Genomic DNA, 14,444 nt, shown 5'->3' with positions numbered 1-14,444 from the left:
TGATCAAGAAACCTGTAAACCAGGGTTTTTTTCTGAATTTCTCCTTGATTCTCCCTATTCCATGTCTGATGTTTTTATACCTCAGCACTTTTCACCATTTACCTACCAATTATTTTGCATTAAATTTTTTCTGCACCCCCCCACTTGGATGTATGTTTCATGAGAGGGATTTTGTTTATATTATTCACTACTACATCTCCAGGGCATCAGTGTCTTACTTTTATGAGAGCCTTAATCATTATTTGATAAGTGAACAAGTGAATGAATGAACAAATGAATCCATTCAGCAATTACCAAGTGTCTTATTATGAGCCATAGCTGACCCCTAGTGATACAAAGACATTGACCACAAACCTTAACATTTACTAAGCTTTCATTATGTGCTCATTTAACCATCCTTCAAATTCACACTGAGTACTATTATTATGTCCACTTTGAAGAACCTGAGCCTCAGAGATCTTTTATTTGCTCAGGTATGCTCTGTTAGTAAGAGGGAGACCTCAGAGTCTTTTTTTCAGAGCTTATAAACTCAATGCCCCTACTCCTGAGCAAGGCACAGACGCTACCCTACAGCACCTCTCAGAGGAGTAGGCAGACCAATAAGTCTTAATGGGCACTGTGTTCTATTGGAGGCCTGAGTAGGAGTTGTGGGAGCCTGCAGAAGCCTGCTGAAACCCTTACAATGCTTGCTCCCACTCACAAAAAAAAAAATAAAAATAAAGGGGGAAGGAGAAAACTTTTGGAGGTGATGGATATGTTTATGACCTTAATTGTGGTGATGGTTTCCTGGGTGAATACTTATCTTCAAATTCATCAAGTTCTATAGGTTAATTACATACAGCCTTTTGTATGTCAATCATACGTCAATAAAGTGTTTTAAAAAACAAAATAATGCTGGAGATCCTAGTCAATGAAATAATCATCTACAACTTTGTATGTACCACTCATAGATACATACAAAACAGGAAAGCATACTGAGGGGGTCATGGGAACCCCTACATTTGTAGCCACATTTTCAGAAGTGCAGGTGGCCTGGAGACCCCAAGAAATTGAGGCTGGCTTCTAAAATGGAGATAGTCTTGTCAGGAACCATGCCCTTAAACCTAAAATAAAAAACAAACCAAAAAAAACCAGGAATGCATAATATGTGTACCAAAAGATATATTCAAGAATTTTCATAGCAGCTCCCCACCCAGGCCCTGTCATAATCCTGTCTTTCCCTCTGCCTCCAGGAATTCAGTGATCACCCAGATTAAGTTGCTCCATTCAGCACGCAACAATTACACCATCAGGCTGGATGAGCACTTTGGGGCTTGGTTCCAGGCCATGGAGCTGCTCAGCAAGGTGGAGAGACGAAGGCAGGACAAGAATTGAGGATGGCAGGGAGGGACTCTCCCTGGGAGCCAGCTCCAGAGATCTATGTCTACAGCCCCTTGTTCAGTGTCAAATCCTGTTGCCTGGTGACAGCTGGGCACCTGAACTCCAGCTTCTGGGTAGGCACTGGGACGGAGACTTGAGTGTGGCTCCTGATAGTCCCATAGCAGACCCTCTGTCCTGTAGCTACAACGTGTCATGCGAGCTGGAGCCGCCATCTGAGTCAGCCAACAACACCTTCAAGGCCAAGAAAAACATGCCATCCTGAAGTTTTGGAGCAAGTGAGTGCCAAGACCAAGGCTGGCAGGAGTGGGCTTCTCGGAACTCAGAGAAGCTTTACCTTTAAATGCAGGCATGGGGAGTCATACAGCCTGGAGCAGGGATCCCAGCTCCACTGCTGGCCAGCCTTGTAATAGAGTGAGTCATTTCACCTCTCTGGGCCTCAGTTTCCTCCTCTATGAAATGGAGTGATGCTAAATGATCTTTCAGAAGGCTGGAGCAAATGGGATGCTGGTGACCAAGCAGTTAGCACAGTGCCTGGAGCAGAGTGCAGTTAGGGGCAGGGGCAAGGATAGGCTGTGTCCTTGGGAGACACCGCGCCAAGTTAAGCCGGCCCTTACATCCAGCAACCAGGCCCCCAACATGGAGCCCAGTACCAGCGGAAGCTCCTGCTCCAAGTCCTGTGACAAGCTCAGATGAGGCCCCTACTCAGCAGTGGGGACTTTGCCAACACACCCAGTGTGCACTTAGCTGGTCCTCCAGCTCCAATGTGGAGGAGGGGACCAGTTGAGAACCATTAATGTCAAATGTCATGCAGCTGCAAGTGCCATTTGCCAACACATCCTGAGCTTTATGAGACTGCATGAGATGGAGGTTGGTTGGGAAGAAGGAGGATTTAGAGGAGGTCATGTAACATTTGTACAAAGGAAAAAAATGTTTATTATTTGGGGAAGGCCAATATGTATTTGTTGTAAGTAGCAAATCCTACACTTAAATATTATATTAAAATCCTGTTTCTCGATAGATTGGGAATTGCAATTTTGTTCTTTTATTTCCTATGTTAATTTAAATGAGGTGCAGGCAGATCCTCTCATTTAAATAAGAAATCTTGCAGTGCCATTGGGTTATTTAATGGATAAAATAGTTTCAATATCCTTAACCTGGGGCAAAGAGTTGAGACTATCCTTCAGAACTCCTAGGATAGACAGGTGGGAGGTACCTTCACAGGGCACAGCAACAACCTCTGAAATTTGCATTTCTTTAAATGTTATATTTACAAGGACCATTTCCTGACCCAGGATGGTGGCTACATTTCTACAGTTTTGGAGGAAGTGGAACATTTACTACTCCTCTTACTGAGGTTCCTTTTGACCAACAACTAGGAACATATGGATTTCAAGATCAGTCTCTGGAATTCCATCAGCACTAAGCGGGGAAAAATTCTAAAAACCTGGAAATGTAAAATATGAAAATGTAAAAGCAGGGGGAAGATTATTAGCCAGTGGACTAAGGGCAGGCAGAACTTTGACTCCTTAATCCCCCTGTAGGGGGCTGATGATTGGCCTTTATCTAAGATTTGAATCCTCCTGGGATCCTTGTCTCTGGCCTTAGAATTCCTTTTCTTGCTGGTTTCATATCCAGGGGAAAGATTTGTGATGCAGAGTATAAGGCTACAGCTAGGCCTCCTTCTGTTAGCATTTCTGCTGCCTATGAACTAGGATTTCCAGCATCACTGGAACTCCTCGTATAATTGATTTAAGCCAGAATCACCCTAGAAGGCCCCAGCCCCTCTTCTAGGCACATCATGGCCACTCCTCCTTGTGTGGGGCTCGTGAATCCCAGGTGAGCTCTGGTTTGCCAGGATAAGGGCACTTATAATGTGCCAGTGAAAGACACTTCACACTCTCCTTCAGTGGCTAAGGTAAAGTCCACGACCATGTAGTTCTGAGGTCCACTGTCTTGGACAATCACCAGTTCAGAGACTCAGTCGTGTTCGTACCAACATGTCCCAAAGAGGTAGCTGGCCCAGAGACGTTAGAGCTCACAGCCACCTTGAATTATTTTCATTGTCCAAGTCTGCGCATTGAGGATGAGGGATATTGGGTAGGAGGGATACCACCAAGACTGATAATCAATGAACACACACATACACAGCCTTATAGATTACATACTGAAGCACACCCAATCCAGGTGGTAAACAGACATTGAATTCACCCAAGTGCTCTCGCTGGGCTTCCCCATGATCGGGAGCTAAAGAGTTGACACTTGGCCCAGGAGGGAACCAATAGGGCCCTGCATGCCTTCCAGCCTGCAACTTGTTAAGTTATTTCAACATCATCCCCTGGATACAACCTTTAAGGAAGGAGCTAGATAAATCACTGATGACTGATTTATCCTTCCTCCTTCCCCTTGGCTGCAGGTGTCACTCAGAGGGCTCCCCTCTGCCAGGAGGGCCTTTTTAGTGCAGCCCAGAGGCTGAGAACACACTTGGATCCCAACAGCCCTGGACCTTGCTGATGTAGCACAGCTGTCCAAGGATGTGATTTCCTGAATGACAGGCAGGCAAGGCATACCAATACGGCAGAGGAAGACATACATTGTTGTATCCTTGAGCTTCCACTGGCCAAGAGAGCAAGGAAAGTTACCCAGAAGGGGCTGACATTGCAGTGAAGGTACATCTCACTCGGTCTCTGATGGAGAATCTTCTCTTTACAACCAAAACACCTTGAGCGTACCAGAGTCCCAGGTTAGCCAGGGTAGTCACAGGCCGACCCAGGGGTGTCTCCTGCTCCTGCAGGGAGAGGGTTTCCTCTGTTCAGCTCTGCTGCGTGGGGCAGTAGGACTCCTGCTGTACTTGATTCTGATGGGAAGGTGTTCCATCGAGTCCAGTAAGAATGGGGTGTCCACACAGTGATGGTGGCCTGATGTGTCCTAGGGATGCCTTTCCTCAGGAAGAGCCAGCCCTCCATTTGTGGTGAGTCTTAAGTCTCTAGCTGTGGGAAGTGTGGACATTTCAGTGTCATTTTTGCACAAAATTTGGCTGTTTGATTTTGATTTTTTTAGAATTCCATTCAGGGTACCTGCTACCCAAACGATTCTGCATGAAGTGGGACATGAAGGCAAGGGTGAATCCAAGTCTTTACAAAAATCCATCCTCTCCCATTTGCTTATAAATTGCACCTGCGGATATCTGTGAACAGAGCTGTGGATTGGAGGCTCTTTCTGCCTTGGCTGTCTTTGGCTGATGGCCCTGGGTCATTCTGTTGCATGGGCTTGCTCCTCTACATCCTGAATGGTCTTCTGACCAACATACACAAAAAATAAACCTGAATATTGACAGAAAAGCCCTCAAGGGAGGAGGAGCTCCACGTCAATGTTTTCCTCCTGAGGGCGTGACCAGCAGAGAAGCTCTTACAGAGACTTCACTTACTGTGGAAGGATGTGGAGCAGAACAATCATGCCAGTGAGTCCTGGAATCCCCTCTTTATTCCCTCACTCCTTTCCAAAGGTGTGAGAGGCGTGGGGGAAAGCAAACCTCTGTTGCTACCCAGTCGGTCACAATATAATTCTTGCATTTAAATGAGGCAGTTCCTAAAACTCTATTTAAATAAAACAATCCAGCAGAGACCTAGATTTGTTTTGCCTTTGTGCATGTGGAAGATAAGGGAAGCATTTATCTTTCCAAAGCCAAGATGTTAATTTAAGTATCATTACCTGGACTCCAGTTAACAAATAAGAATCCTAGAAATCTGTATTCAGCACAATTATCTTTCAAAAGTGAAAGAGAAATAAAACTCTCTCAGACAGATAAATACCAAGAGAATTTGTCACCAGTAGACCTGCCTTGAAAGAAATGTTAAAAAAAGTTCTTCAGGGAGAATGATATAGACCAGAAACTCAGATCTACATAATGAAAGGGGGAGTGTTAGAGGAGGAATAAACGAAAGTAAGATAAAATATTTTATATGTTGTTAATTTACCTAATAAATAACTGTTCAAAGTAATAATAACAACAATATAAAGGGAAATAATGGCTTATAGATAAGTGAAATGATGACAGCAATGTTCTAAGTGATGGGAGGGAGGAATTGTGAATACTCTGTTCTAAGGTACCTATGCTCTGGATAGTGTTATTTGAAGGTAGATTCAGATTAGTTGTAAATATATATTGTAAACTCTAGGGTATCAATTAAAAATTTTTTAGGAAGTATAATGGACATGCTAGGAGAAGAAAGTATATAGAATCATATAAAATGCACAGTTAAAACCAGAGAAGGCAGAAAAAGAGGGGAAGATAGAAACAAAAAACAAGTGCAACAAATAGAAAGCAGGTAAAATAAAGTAGATACTAATCCAATTATATCAATAATCCTTTTAAGTATGAATGGACAAAATACACCAGTTAAAAGATAGAGACTATAAGAGTGGATAAAAAGATAAGACCCAGCTATACGTACCTATGACAAATTCACTTCAAATATAAAGACACTGATAAATTTGAAGCATAGGAGTGGACAGAGAATTGGAAAAAATATTTACAAATCATAAATCTGACAAGGGATTAACATCCAGAGTATAAAAAGAACTCCTAAAACTTAAACACAACAGCAAAAAGCAACCATCCAATTCAAAAATGGGGAAAGTTATACAATGACATTTCTCCACAGAAGATGTACAAATGGCCAACAAGCACGTGAGATGTTCAACATCACTAGTCATTAGAAAAATGCACATGAAAACCACAATGAGATACAACTTCATACCCGTTAGGATGATTATTATCAAAAAAAACCAGACAACAGATGGCAAGGATGTGGGAAAACTGGAACGCTTGCGCATTGCTGTTGGGAATATTAAATGGTGCAGTCACTATGGAAAATATTATTGTGGGTCCCCAGAATATTAAAAATAGAATTACCATATTATCCAGCAATTCCATTTCTAGGTATATACAAAAATTAATTGAAATCGGGGACTCAAGCTGATACTCATGCACTCGTGTTTAGAGCAGCATTACTCACAATAGCCAAAAGGTGGAAGCAACCTAAGTGGCCAACGATAGATGACTGGATAAACAAATGTGGTCTACAAATACAAAGGAATATTATTCAGCCTTAAAAAGGAACAAAATTCTGATACATGCTAAAACATAGATGAATCTTGAAGATATTATGCTAAGTGAAATATGCCAGACACAAAAGGAGAAATACTGTATGATGCCACTTACATGATGTACCTAGAGTTGTCGAGTGCATAGTAAAGTAGAATGGTGGTTACTAGGAGCTGGGGGAGTGGGGAATTGGTAGCTATTGTTTATTTATTTATTTTTTTTATTGCAGTAACATTGGTTTATAACATTGCAAAAATTTCAGGTGTACATCATTGTACTTCTATTTCTGCATGGACTACATCATGTTCACCACCAAAATACTAATTACAACCCATCACCACACACATGTACCGAATTATCCCTTTCACCCTCCCCCCTCCCCCCTTCCCCTCTGGTAACCACCAATCCAATCTCTGTCCCTATACCGTATGATTTCCTTCATTAAGTAGTAGATAATAACAACAATAAACAAACACATAGGTAGCTATTGTTTAATGGATACAAAGTTTCAGTATGGAATGATGAAAAAGTTCTGAAGATGTGTAGTAGTGATGGTTGCACAATAATGTGAGTTCTTAAAACTATTGAACTATACACCTAAAAATGACTCAAATGGTAAATTTTACTTTGTATATATTTTACCACAATACAATAGTAAAGTGATTGAGAAAGATATACCATGTAAACACTAATCAAAGAAAGCTGGAGTAGATATATTAATGTCAGACAAAGCTGACTTCAGAACTGAACAATCATCAGCAATAAAGAAGGCCATACATAATTATAAATGGGTCCATTCCCCAAGAAGACATAACCATCATTAATGTGTAGGCATCTAACAACAGAGTGTCAAAATTGATAGAATGGCAAGGAGAAATAGACAAATCACCTACTATAGTTGGAGATTTCAACACCCCTCTATTAGTAAGCAACAGACCCAGCAAACAGAAAATCAGTAAGGGTATTGTTGTAATGAATGGCCCCATCAATCAACTGGATCTAACTGACATTTCTATAATACTTCATCCAACAACAGCAGATTACACATTTTTCTGAAACTCACATGGAATATTCACTAAGATAGTCCAGTGATGGGTTGTAATTAGTATTTGGGTGGTGAACATGATGTAATCTATGCAGAAATAGAAGTATAATGATGTACACCTGAAATTTATACAATGTTATAAAGCAATGTTACTGCAATAAACAAAAAATTAAAAAATAATAAAAAATAAAAAAAGAAGTGGGAAAAAAATAGTCCACAATGTAGGTTATTAAACACACTTTAACAAATTTAAAAGAATAGAAATCATACAAAGTATGCCCTCAGACCACAATGGAATTAAACCAGATATCAATAGCAGACATGTAGCTGGAAAATCTCAAAATATTTGGAGATTAAACATCTCACATCTAAATACCACATGGGTCAAGCAAGAAGTCTCAAGAAACACTTTAAAATATTTTAAACTAAATGAAAATGAACACACAACTTGTGAAAAGTTGTGAGATGCAGCAAAAGCAGTGCTTAGAGGGAACTTTATAACACTGAATACATGTATCAGACAATAAGAAAGATCTAAAACTGATCATCCACCTTAGGCAGCTGGAGAAAGGAGATAACATAAACTGAAAGCAACAGAAGAAAATAAAGCATAAAATTTGGAGCAGAAATCACTGAAATGGAAAATAGGAAATCAGTAGAGAAAATCAATGAAACCAAAAGTTGGTGCTTTGACAAGATCAATATAATTGACAAGTCTCTAGCCAGGCAAACTAAGAAACAGAGGCCTTTACAAAGCACAGTGGGTGACTCAAGGAAGCTACAGGAAGGTCAGAGCCTCTGGCTGGGGCCTTTGGAGCTGGGAACAGACCCAAACCATACTGGTCCCATGAGCCATAAGCTGCAGGTTGAGGTGTCACTAAGACCTGTGGGCAGGGGTACAGACTGTTCCCTCATCTGTCAGATATTCATGAAGCACCTACTGCGTGCCAGTTTATTGCAGTGAACAGAGTAGACACTACCCTCTCTGTTCCTGCAGAGTCTATGTTCCAGTAGGAGAGAGGCCAGGGGAGACCTACAGAAAAGTATGTCAGCCTTACTGAAGCCTTAATAGAAAAGGAGAAGGGTGCTCAGACTTGTTACCCATTGAGGCAGAGCCAGAGGGTGAGAGGACTGGAGGGTTGGTGCATGCAAGGAGGGGGATGGGGCTGGGCTTCTCTGGAAGCCTCCAGAGATTGATGTTGGACCAGGAACAAAGAGTAACCTCAGACCACTTACCTGGTAGACTGTAGTCTGAGAAGATGTCCCGGGGTTAGATCTGGGCTGTATGTGGTATTTTCTGTCTTTGGAAAGGCAAATGGAAAGCCAGTCATGTTGGTGAACCTTTTCCTCTTCCACTTCCTGTGCCAGGTTCAGGGCCTGCTCTATCACCATCTCTAGAGGTAGAGGCAGCAACGGTGTCAGTTCCATCATCAGAACTAGAATCAGTTCCAAGGGTAGGGCCAGCTCCAGACCTAGAATCAGATCCAGTACCACTAGCTCTGCTGCTAGCTTGAGTTGGGGATAGAACCAGTTTCAAACAAGAGCCTTCTTCAGAGCTAGAGCTAGCTCCAGCACCACCTCTAGCACCAGCTATAGAGCTAGAACCAGTTCTATTGCCAATTCTAGCTCCAGGGCCAGAACCGGAGCCGACTCTATAACTGTTTTAACTTACTGTTAAGGCGAAGAGATTAGGTGGGCTACTGGAGGATATTGACTGGGAAGGAGCTCAAAGGAATTTCTGAATCGATGTCAATGCTTGTGTATTGTTATGTATTTATCAATACGCATTGAGTGGTTCACTAACATCTGAGCATACCATTGCATATAAAGTATATATTATAATAAAAATATAAAAACAATACAGATTGTTTAATTTTATTTCACCTTTATGAAATGAAAAACAGCCAAGAGTAATATGTGATGATAAGAATAATAATAAGATTTACTTTTGGAAGAAATGACTGGGAAGGGCATGATGGAGAAGCATTCCTTTATCTGGCTGATAATTTCATGGGTGTGTTTCTTTTGGGATAATTCACAATACTGTGCACTTGGTGTTTGCTAACTTTTCTCTATATATTCTGTACTTTTGTTGGTACATATTTATTTTTTTAAAAGCATCATTTGAATCTACCCTTGGGCTTCCCCACTTCCTACCTCCTGTCTCCTCTCAAGAGAAAATGATTAGCTTGAATTTTATGTTTATGATTCCAATGAATTTCTGTAGTTTTATTTCTATGTATATGCAACTCTCTCTGTCTCTGCCTCTCTCTCTCTGTATATTTATGTGCGTGTGTGTATATATCCACATGCATATCCATACATACATATAAACACACACATACATACATTCATACATGTCTTAGTCTGCTTGTGCTACCATAGCAAAATACCATAGACTGGGTGGCTTAGACAACAGAAATTTATTTTCCCACAGTTCTGGGGTATATAAGTAGAAGATCAAAGTTCTGGCAGATTCGTTTCTGGTGAGAGCTCTCTTCCTGGCTTGCAGATGTCCACCTTCTCACTATGTCCTCACATGGCCTCATCTTGGTGTGTGTATGTGTGTAAAAAGAGAGAGAAAGCTCTCTGGTATCTCTGCCTATAAGGACACTAGTCCTATTGGATCAGGTCCCATCCTTAGGGTCTCATTTAACTTTAATTACTTCCTTAGGGTTCCCATCTCCAAATGCAGCCACCTTTGGGGTTAGGGTTTCAATATAGGAATTTTGGAGGGATGTATGTATACACATGCGAAGTCTTTGCTTCTGCATTTTGTCATGTTGTTGGAGTCTTGCTTTTTTCTCTCAACATTTCATTTCTATAATCCACCAATATAGCATATAATTGCTCTACAATATTGCTTCTGTAACAATACCATAATTTATTTATTTTTGGACTTTTTTTTCATTTCTTTTCTGCTATTATGAACAATGCTGCTGTGAGCCTTCTTCTTTATGTCTCCAGTTGTATGTGTGCAAAACTTCTTTAGGACATAAACATGAGAGAGAAATTGCATGGTCCACTGCACATTTTCAACTGTAAACCATGATACTATATTGTTTCTCTGTTATAAATGAATAAGACTTCCAATTAATATGCAGTGTTATCAACAAAGAGCAGTTTCTAACTTAAATTTTCCAATCTATTTATATAAAACAGAATCTTATTGAGATTTTGTCTTCCCTAATTATTATTGAGGTTTTATGTGATTATTAGTCCATTTGAGTTTCTTTCCTCTGAAATACCTATTAATACCATTTTGCCTATTTTTCATTTTTGTGTATGCATATGTAAGTGTATTTTTGTCATTAAATGATAAGCTATTACCGAGGGTACGTTTTGAATAGCATTCAGAAAAATGGTAGGGACTGGGATAGCAGAGGATAAAGATGGAGTTCTTCTAGGAAATGGTATCTGGTACCTGGCGAAATAGTAATGTCATTTCTTAATTCAAAGAGACACTTTTTCTCATACAGTTTAATAAATTAAGAAATCCTGCATAGTCACAGATTTTATTTTTATCTCCAAGCATGTAGGGAAAGAGGGAGGTGCCAACGATGTTCTTATGGCTTGAGAAGGAAATCTAGTCAACTCTTGACTTTTAGGTACACAGGCCAGTCAATTGTAGCATTATATTCAGAGAAACAGATTATCAACCATGATCCACAGGACCTAGAAACCATTTCTGCAGTCTAGATACCTTACAAGACTCTACTCAAACAGCAGTTCCAAGTATAGATTGATTTTAACACAAAATAGAGGAAATTAATTAACACAAAATAATATGAATATTAACACACCTTCACCTCAAATAACAAGCACAGGATATTTATCTCCTACATGGTTTCAAAGAAATGGAGTTGGAGATGTATGTAATAAATTTGGAATCAGTTTTGTAAGAGGTTTAGTGGAAAGCATCTCTTTAATGTTTACTCTATGGTATTGTGAGAAACTTGCACCAAGAGAATGCTGACTCCATAGCCTTTGGGCAGAAGACCAACATTTATAGAAACTATGGTCTATTCCCCAGGATCCAGTTGTGGTTATGGGATATAAAGTCTCTCAATCTTTTGTTCAGAGAGTGAAAGTATGAGAGTGTTTCTGGTATTCTAGAAATAACATGGGGTTCAGAAACAAGAGATTTAGGTTAACACACTTGGTCTCTGGCTTGGTTCATTATGGATTCTGACTCACATTTTCCCCAATGCCAACCAAGAAGGAAGAAGCTTTGTGTGTGAATCACCAATTCCTAGCAGCTGCTTTGTGCTTATTATCGTTATTCCTCCATGGGTGAGCTTTCCTATGGCTTGCTATCAACAAACTGTTTCTCCCTCAAGGGAACCAAAGGCAACAAAGCAATTATTTCCTGTTTGTCTCTAATTTGGAGCTGGAGATGGAGAGTGGAACTGCCCCACCCAGATCCTCTCTGTGCTTTGTGAAATTAGAACCCACACCCACTGCTCAGGTGTTGTAAATAAGTGTGTGTCAACATATCTATCTTATATGGTTTTGAAGTGGTAATTTTTCTCCCTGTTGCAGTGCATCTTTGAGACCCTTAGAGACTCTACCTGCTTCATTGTGTCCTGTGTCTTCTAGAGAGAAATGGAAGAACCTTCCTCAGCCTTGTAGCTGAAGGTATATGTGCTCATCAACTAACAGGCAATGTCAGAGCAGGAGTAGAATTTGTATTCAGTAGTGTGACTGCATGTGTTTATGTCTGAGTGTGTGTCCAGTCTGTGCTTCTGATGCATAACACGGCTCTACTACTCCTCACAACAGGGTATAGCAGACTGCTCCATGGAGAATAATTTATCTCAAACTGATCTTCTATCTAATTTTTGAGAGAATAAGGAAAAACATATCTCATCTTTCTTATCTCTTACCCTCCTTTAAGTCTTGTTGGTTTTTCCTCCAAATTTTATCCCAAATTGTAATTATCTTCATCTCTGCTGCCGTGATCCAGGTGTAAGCCGGTACTATGTTGTACCTGAACTACTGCAACGGCCTCTAGTTAAGATTCCTGCTGACACTCTTGCTTGTAATCTGTTCTCTACCCAGTATCCAGCATACTATTTAAAAATTTTTATTCACTCCTTTACTTAAGCCTTTCATTTAGAGTGTTCTATTGCTCTGAGAATAGAATCAAAACTTTCCATTAAAGCAGAAAAGGCCTTACATAATCAGCTCCTAGAAAACTCTTCAAACCCATAACTTTCCCATGCTAACCACGCTCCTGAATTTTATCTGTTGTTCACTCAAAGCACCATGTAGCCCATTCCCAGCAAAAAATTAGAATGCCTGTTATTTTAATTTGCACATGACAAGCTCTTATTATTCAAGACTCATTGTATAGAACCCATAAGAACAGGCTTCCTCAAAACCTTAGCCTTTTGTGAGCTGTGAATGTATATATCCTCCAGGTCTCTATCTAAGAACTTATCTTACATATGTATATATATATGTGTGTGTGTGTGTGTATATATATATATATATGCTATTGTGAAAAACAGCATATGAACAATGTTATTAATGTAATATTGCTGGAAATAGACAGATATTAGAAACAACCCAGATGTCCATCAGACAACTATTTAGCACTTTCAATTGTGAAAAACTGATTATTATTAACATGGTAACAACTAGCAAGACTGTGTAATTCATCTCAGGTAATAATATTAAATTAACAGGATTTTTAATGTAGTGGGCTGAAGAATGTAGGAATTTTAGAGATAATTTCAGTCAAATTGGGAGAATTGGTACATAATGTCAAATTTAATTAACCCTCCAAGGTGAATGGTGAATCCTATAGTGAGACAGGTTCTCAGCTCTCAAAGACAAAGTCCTTTAGAATGAATGTCTTTAGATAGTGTGTGGATTCTATTATCTTGTAGATAAACCATCATGTTTTCTTGCCCTATCATTTTGTGAGTGTTCTCACAGGCAATTCTAAGACTAAGTGACCTGAAGAAGAAAAAGGAAAAATGATAGTGTTAGCAAAGTATAAGAAGTGTTAGAATATGACAAGAAAAATATCAATTATCAATCACTTGCATAAAACAGGTTAGGATCTGTGAAAAAGGAGACGTTATTTGCTAAACTGTGCTGGACAGACACTTACAAAGAGCTTATTCTTTGGCAGTTCCAGAATGTGACTGGAAAAGTCAAAGTATTTTCTGGAGATCTCAGAACTTGAATAAGAGTGATTTGGTTAGAACTGAGGGAATAAGGTGGAAATTTTGAAGAGAAACAGACTTTCTTTCCACATTACATGAAAATTCCTTTAGAAAGATTGATGGTAGACTCAAAATGTTGAGGAGTGGGAAGGACTTTTCTTAAAGGAAGGACTGATGACTGTATTACAAGGTCTGTCACTAGATCTTTTATGTTATTGACATAGATCCTTGTCCTTAATGCTCTTGCCTTGACCAGTTCCATGTGAGGTTTGCACCAAGTTTCCAAATTCTGATTTCTGGGAGATTGAGAGCAGTCCACTGGGTTGTCTTACCTTGGTCCAATCCATGAAAATAAAGCATTAGCCAAAACATTTGTGAGAAGCATGAGGAAGGTTAAGAAAGGCCAATAGACCAATTGGACAGCCTCTATTAGCATTTCTAATAAGTGTTACTTACTTAGCCTTGCACCATAATTTCCTAATCTCAGATTTCTGTCATGAACACCTGGAGTCCCCAAGTTTGAGCTTGATCTGATCTCATCATCATTCTGATGTTTCATGGTTTCTCCAAAAGAGATTTTGTTGGTTTCTAGGTGGACAAATAATCATGAGTAGCCCGCTAGTGGGGTAAAAAGCATGAGTTATTCAGGTTAAAATTCATGTACTGACTAGTTCAAAACCATGTTTTCATTATGTGATAGTCATAATGATTTCTCATTCTTTCACATTTCCATATCTTT

This window comes from Ceratotherium simum, chromosome 29 (genome assembly GCF_057802395.1).
Source record: "Ceratotherium simum simum isolate JZ-2026a chromosome 29, ASM5780239v1, whole genome shotgun sequence".
NCBI lineage: Eukaryota > Metazoa > Chordata > Mammalia > Perissodactyla > Rhinocerotidae > Ceratotherium > Ceratotherium simum.
This window is presented reverse-complemented; position numbering follows the sequence as displayed.